A 6944-nucleotide genomic window follows, 5' to 3' on the forward strand; every position below is an offset into this window, starting at 1 on the left:
CTGGCGGCTTCCAGCGCCTAAATCAATTTCATAAGTAATTAAACCGTTTTTGTTTCTCTCTTTGCACTCACTCAGACATGTTTATATATGAACTGAAAAGCGAATGTCATAGCGTACGTGTCAGCGCGCCCGCTGTTCAGGCTTTTTAACAAAGCGGCCTACTGAGAGACAGCACATCATTTCGGGTGCATGACATATGCACAGAGGCTTAGCATACGAGCGCAGTTAAAAAAGATACGAATCTGTGCTGACAAGCAGTTAAGCACAATGCCTGCTTATTCGCACACACCCGAGCGGGGGATCACGGTGCTTTATTTATTCAATCACGTGACACTGCAGTGTATCTTGTTTCGCAGTCATCATATACGAAAACTGCTTAGGGTTCTCTTATGTTTGTCGTCGCATACGGGCAGCGGTGTGCTCAAACAGCGACTCTGCATTTGCGGTCCTGTTATATGGTATCGGTGTGTGTGCAAATGAGCAATGCCAATGTCATGGCCTGTGTGTAGTATGCACAGGGAATGTAATGCAGACTGCCCATTCATGTTTCACCATCGGGACCGTGCGTCTGCCCGTGCATCCCAATAAGATGAGCACTGTCGTAAGACTTTTTAAAAAAGCAAGGCTGTTCACATGTTATTGTTTTCTGCACTTCGGAGATTCAGTTGTCAAAACGTGAAGGTTAGCACACATCCTTTGACACAATCATAGGCTTGCATATTTGTTGTGGTCGTATCGTTCAGCTTTCTCAGCCCTCCCGTATTGGTACTCTGAACAGTTCTCATTTAGTTCTATTTTGCCGCCAAGGTGGTTGCTCACCACTCGACCCCATTGGCTCAACATCGTCTCGTCAAAGCTCTGGTCGACTGGTGGAAGTTGACCTAACGAAAACCGAGCTTACGAAGTTTGTGATGTATAGAACAAATTTACAGTGGCCGCCGGATCCACTCCAGCTGGGCCTGGAGCACCTCATCATCTGGGAGGACTGGAAGACCCTGCTAAGCTCTGAGGACCCCGTCCAGCAGAAGACACCCACGGACCGGGTTGCTGATGTCATCGACCCTAGGAACATGAAAGGTTTAGTGTAGTGGTGTCGTGCGGGGGCCAAAGGGCCTCTGTGGCCAAAAATCCTGTCATAATAAAGGTTAACCACCACCATCCTCGCAAAATAAATATGACTCCTTTTACATTATGAAAGAAAATTCATCCACTTCACTGTAATATTCCTGGAGATCAAAGTTAATTGGTAAAACGTTCTTGAGGGCTAGTTGGTTCATTTTCAAAGAACGTTAGGACGAGGACAGGAGGTAAAGAAACGAATAAGGCGCCAGGGTTGCAGACTGCCAACCGTTTATTCAAGGAAGCGAAAGCACAGGCTGTTCAAGGTGGCAACCCAGGCGAGCGACCACTTTTGTCACTCGCCCATATACAGATAAACACAGGGGGAGACTCCCCAACTGGCAACTAAAGCCTTTTTCACATTTGCCTTTTTGAGAGCAAACGTGTCACCACTAGACACTGCCAGCACCACTCTGATTGGTGGATTTCCCACAGGCATCTACAGCGCATGCGCAGCACAGTCCAACACGCACGTGCGCTTAAGCTGTGAGCAATGAAAAGGTCTATACTTGAGGCGAGGTGAATCAACAAGGAAATCTGAAGTCGCACCACGTAGCATCTTGTAAATAAAAAACTATCAAAACAAACATGCAGGGATGGCATACTGTCTCTTCACACTCCAAGAAACTGGAGTAAAGGCGGAAAGTGACGAAATAAAAACACGTGCCATGGGAAGAGTAAAGGCGCAAGTGAGGCAATAAAACGTGAGATGACCACGCAGACTGCCAAATGAAAAACAAATCAACCAGAGCAAAGGTGGTGGTGAGGCAGTAAAACGTAACTCAATGTACGAAATAAAAACATGAATGAATAAATTGGTTAACAGATAAAACAAAACACAGAAACAGTTAAAATACCGCGTCAAGAAAGATTTGTTTCAGGCGGGTTTAACGTCCCAAAGCGACTCAGGCTATGAGGGCTCCATGGTGAAAGGTTATGGTATAATTTCGACCGCTCGGGGATCTTTAACGCGCACTAACATCGCACAGTATACACTGGCTTCTAGCCTTTTTGCACCGAAATGCCACCGCATAAGCCTGGATCGAACCCGCGTTTTTCCGGTCAGCTGCCGAACACCATCACCACAGCCAAAATTTGTCACTCGTTTCATACTGTGAAATGCTTCCACCACCACCCGCTCGGTCTTCCACCACCACCCTCTCGGTTAAGTCTTTCGATCCGAACAAAGAGCATTTTCAATGATCGCATTTCCTATGAAACTCTTTTTTGCCCTTACCTTACACGCACCTTACCCTCCCCTTATATACGCTCGCGCTACCACCAAGTCCACACAAACACCTCCTGTACCCTCTACCGCCACTGAAAGCCACTCTCGATCATATCCTTTTCCTCTGCTCGGCGGATACTCCCCCGTGCGGCCTGGAGCACGTCTTACCACTTGGGAGGCTTGGGAGACCCTACTGCGCTCCGAGGACCCGGCAAGCAAGCCATCGCCACAGGCCGGGCTGCCAGCATCATGAGCCTCCGGTACATGAATGTTTCAGTGCGCAATGGGGATGTGCGAAGGCCCAAGAGACCTGCGCGTTCTTAACTCCCCTGTGTGTAAAAAAGTTCCCACCACCACCGCCACCACGACAAAAATAGACTCGGTGAACTTCTTGTCCTGCTTCCTACTACACTGGGGCCTACTATTTTTTATTTACAATACTGTGAGCCCTATGCGAGCTGCTACAGCTACAGTGGGGAAGGAAACAGAAAAGAAATGCACATTAGAAAAAATGCACATTTTGACCAGAAGTACAACTGCAGTTTTTTGTCAAAATTCTCGGCTGTATCAGTATCGTAAAAAACGTGCGTATTCAGACTATTATATTCAACAATGCTTTTCGGGAGGAATGAGCACTTGATTTCAATTCTAGTGTCATCAATGCAGACACTCTCATAAGTGTACACGGTGCCGAGAAGCCGACCTTGACCGAGTATCGTTATGCAAAGATTCAAGTAGGGCATAACTTGCAAGAGATCTTTCGTCGTAGTGCGTTGCTGCTCTCTCAGGCCTTCACTTACTGCGATAACCTTTAACATACACAGGTTATTAAATGAAGAGAGTAACGAGCTGTATGCAAGCGCTGAGTAATGTTACATTAGCGCGTTTAACAAACCTGCATTGCGAGCTTTCCAATGAATGTGGGGCCTTCTTAGTCCTAGGGTTGTAGGACCAGGAAATGTGCTTGAACACGAATTGAGACTTAAGGACCAAGTAATGCAGGCAGTTATCACTTGCCAATCCGTGCGTGAAAGTGAGGCCTCTAGAAACAGATGCGTATGTTTCAAGTATGTCACTGACGGCGTCTTCAACATATCCTCTAGAGTCAAGTGTAGCATAACTAGGTAATCGTCAACTTAGCGAAAAATGAGCGAAACGTGCCGACTAGAAAGGGGTTGTGCGAAGCGCTGATCGAATGCTGATAAATATATATTGCAGAGAACAGCTAGGTGTAACAGAGGTTCGGATACAAGTACCAGCCTTCTGTACAAAAACTCTGCCATTGAATTCGATGCCAGTGTAAGCCTTAAATATCGGCAATGACTCATTCACAGCTCAGTCACCGAGTGACTATTGAAGAAAGAAAGGATGATTATGGTGGTGGTGGTTTTTTTTGGCGCCAGGGCGTCTGAGGCCAAAGAGCGCAAAACACAAGGCTTCTGGTCGGCTCAGGCTAAATTATGGCACATGGTAAAATCAACACCGGATGTACAGGGCCAAATAGTAACGAGTATGTGTATGATTCTGGTGTGTTTCAGAGGGTGTGTAAGTCGGGTGGAATGTCCTCGGCAGGTGTATAGCATCTAAAAAATTGTGGCAAGACTCGTTACTTATAAAACATACATTTCGACCACCTGGGATTCATTTAACGTGCACCGACAACGCACAGCACACGGGCCTCTAGAATTTCGCCTCAATCAAAATTCGACCGCCGCGACCGGGATCGAACCCGTGTCGTTCGGGTCAGCAGCCGAGCGCCATAACCCCTGAGCTACCGCGGTGGGCGACACGCCGTCAAAGAAATTTCACGCTTGTGATACGCGTTTCTTACGGAGACAATTCGGGCCCACCTGTCTACATCTCCATCCCTCTTTGAGTGTCCCACTTATAATAATAATAATAATAATAATAATAATAATAATAATAATAATAATAATAATAATAATAATAGGCTTTCTGAGAAAGGAAATGGCGCAGTATCTGTCTCATATATCGTTGGACACCTGAACCGCGCCATAAGGAAATGGATAAAGGAGGGAGGGAAAGGACAAAGGATGAGAGAGGTGCCGTAGTGGAGGGCTCCGGAATAATTTAGACCACCTGGGGATCTTTAACGTGCACTGACATCGCACAGCACACGGGTGCCTTAGCGTTTTGCCTGCATAAAAACGTAGCCACCGCGGTCGGGTTCGAACCCGGGAACTCCGGATCAGTAGCCGAGCGCCCTAACCACTGAGCCACCACGGCGGGTTAGCCCCAACCACGGATTCAAACACCTTTCCCGGGGCTGCGTTTAACTAAGGGCTGTTTCGGGCTAATTTTAAGGCATCAACAAAACAAAACTAAACGCGATAGCAAATTTAGTGTCTTACCAGGAGGGAGCAGAAGACCACGGAAACCAAGTGCACACAATATTGGCAGAATGGAAAGCCCTTCTTGTAGGCCGTACTGTGTCTCTTAGTCCAGCAAACGTCTGCTTGATTGATGAACACCAGGTGCTCACTTTGAAAATGCCGCGTGCAAAAACAATTATTGTCCATTTGGTTTAATGTGAGAGCCGCACTCACATTACTTTGCTCGTTTAGCGAAAACACCGCCGTCGACAGAAAACCGTGGCAGAAACGCGCACGCGAATGACGTCATCACCCCTCCCAGAAGCGTTACCGCCGCCCCCAGACAAGAAAGAGAAACACTCATCACACTGCGGATGGTGACTCTCCCCTTCTGAGAATGTCCCCCAGCTCCACGATGAATAGAAAAGGTTTGGAGCCGTCCCTCCTCCCTGGGGACCACGTCAGCCAGATAACAAAGCAGATCGTGCTCAAGACGGGAGCCGCTGGCCAGCTCCGTCGCATGCACTGGGCGAGAGGCCACTGTCCTCATCGCTGACTTGATGAGGTACATGTAAAAAGTGACATGTCACCACCTCAGGATTCGCTGGAAATACGATGCGCCATATTTACGTATTCGTAGTCATATTCACGTAAACGCGGCTAGAGATAACACTAAAGGGAGAGTCCCCGCCGCCATCAGTTGACCTTCAGCTTTCGGAGAGGAATGTTGTGGCGCTGTGGGGTCTGCACCGTTTAAAGCTGAATCGCCTGCGTCTAAGTCATCAGGCGAGACAGAAAAGCGTGGCCGGAGGAGGCAGCTCAATGCAGAAGTAGTATACGGGACCATCTCAAAGCAGTGAATTGCGCGAAGCGAGCTACTCAACAACTCAGCGACAAGTAATGCTCCCACATTGCCTATTAGAATTGCTTAGGTGCCCCAATAAATTTCTGTGAAGGCAGAACCGCATCGGTATAAAACGGTAATAATACGAAACTGCCGTTATTGCGGTAGGAACGCCTGCGGCACTTTCGTGACCACGTGGCCCAAGAACAGGTAGCGCCGGAGCACCCTCCAGCAAGGCTCGTTCAGGTCGTCGATCTGCGTCCGCATGTCTTCCCGGGCGTGGCACACGACGCTGACGCGAACGACGCCAGCCATGACCATGAAGGAGCGCATGTCGTCGAACGCGCACAGTGCGGCCCTCAGCTCAGCGGCGGCCTTCTCCACGGAGATGCATTCCACCTGGGCGAACTCCTCCAGCAGAGCACGATGGTGGAAGACGCGTTGCATGGCACCAGCAGTTATCCTGCGGAGACAGCGGATGGTTTGGGACGAGACAGACTGAGTTGTGACGTGCGCTTCCGAACAATGGCATTCTCTAAATGACCATCCACGAAGTGGCGAGAGATCTGATTTGATTTGCTGACGGCTTGTCACCTCACACCGCGTCACGATTTGGTGTCAGGTTATTTCCTGTCAGAGTCGATGCGGACGAAAAAGACAACACCTGTTTGGTAGCGAAAGATACACTACGCTAGCCGTAGTGATTTCAACTGACTTGGCCATCTGCGCTTACTGCGCAAGCGCGAGTTACGCCACAAGTGCGCCGCGCGTGACGTCACAGCTGTGCCGCAGCGACCGCAGCCGAGTCTGCCGCCTCGCCCACTTCCAAGCTGCGCGGGGACGCCACGGCTAGCTATGCGCCTTACTGCGCATGCGCATGGTGTCGAATGAATACGGGAGGCGATGCGCTCGGCCGTCAGTTGCAAGCGATGGAAGAGAAGTCTTGCTCGTTGCGACAGCTTTCGCTGCGTATACTAGCCTGAGCAGAAGTAAGCCACCAGTAATTTTTCTTGCGGGGGATCTAAAAAAGGCTTTAAAATACAAAGCTTCCATTTCGAGTTACTTTCGCTATGCTCATACTGCATCTCCTGCATATTGGATTTTCCTTAAATTGGGCACATCAAGAGGCACATGAAAAAGAAATATATTGATGAGCCGCTCGAGATGAACCTGGAAGAGTTTTCTCCTGTTTGCCATCGCTCCTGTTTGCCATCTCATGTAAGCTGTCACTTTTGAGTCGACAACAACATATATAGCAACAACAACATTGTCGCGAACAAGATAATCAGACAAGACGACAAAATTCAAGCGGTGCATAAGTACAAATGATGAGCGGTAAATTTTTATGGCTCAAAGGCACCTGCAGTCAAAGAACGTCATGACAAGGTGTTCTCGCCTACTCGAGGTGGAGTCTGCGACC

The 6944-nt window shown here is 48.6% G+C and overlaps 1 protein-coding gene across 1 annotated transcript in view; it reads left to right on the plus strand.

Moving 5' to 3' along the window:
- The window catches only part of LOC144104472 (uncharacterized), a 30147-nt gene extending 29021 nt beyond the window's left edge, over nt 1-1126 (plus strand). Inside the window, exon 11 of the mRNA XM_077637511.1 lies at nt 933-1126. The gene's annotated coding sequence lies outside the window, so the exon portion shown is untranslated. The remainder of the gene's footprint in view (nt 1-932) is intronic.
- The last annotated feature ends 5818 nt before the right edge of the window (nt 1127-6944 follow it).

The sequence above is a fragment of the Amblyomma americanum genome, chromosome 9, assembly GCF_052857255.1.
Source record: "Amblyomma americanum isolate KBUSLIRL-KWMA chromosome 9, ASM5285725v1, whole genome shotgun sequence".
In the NCBI taxonomy this organism is placed as follows: domain Eukaryota; kingdom Metazoa; phylum Arthropoda; class Arachnida; order Ixodida; family Ixodidae; genus Amblyomma; species Amblyomma americanum.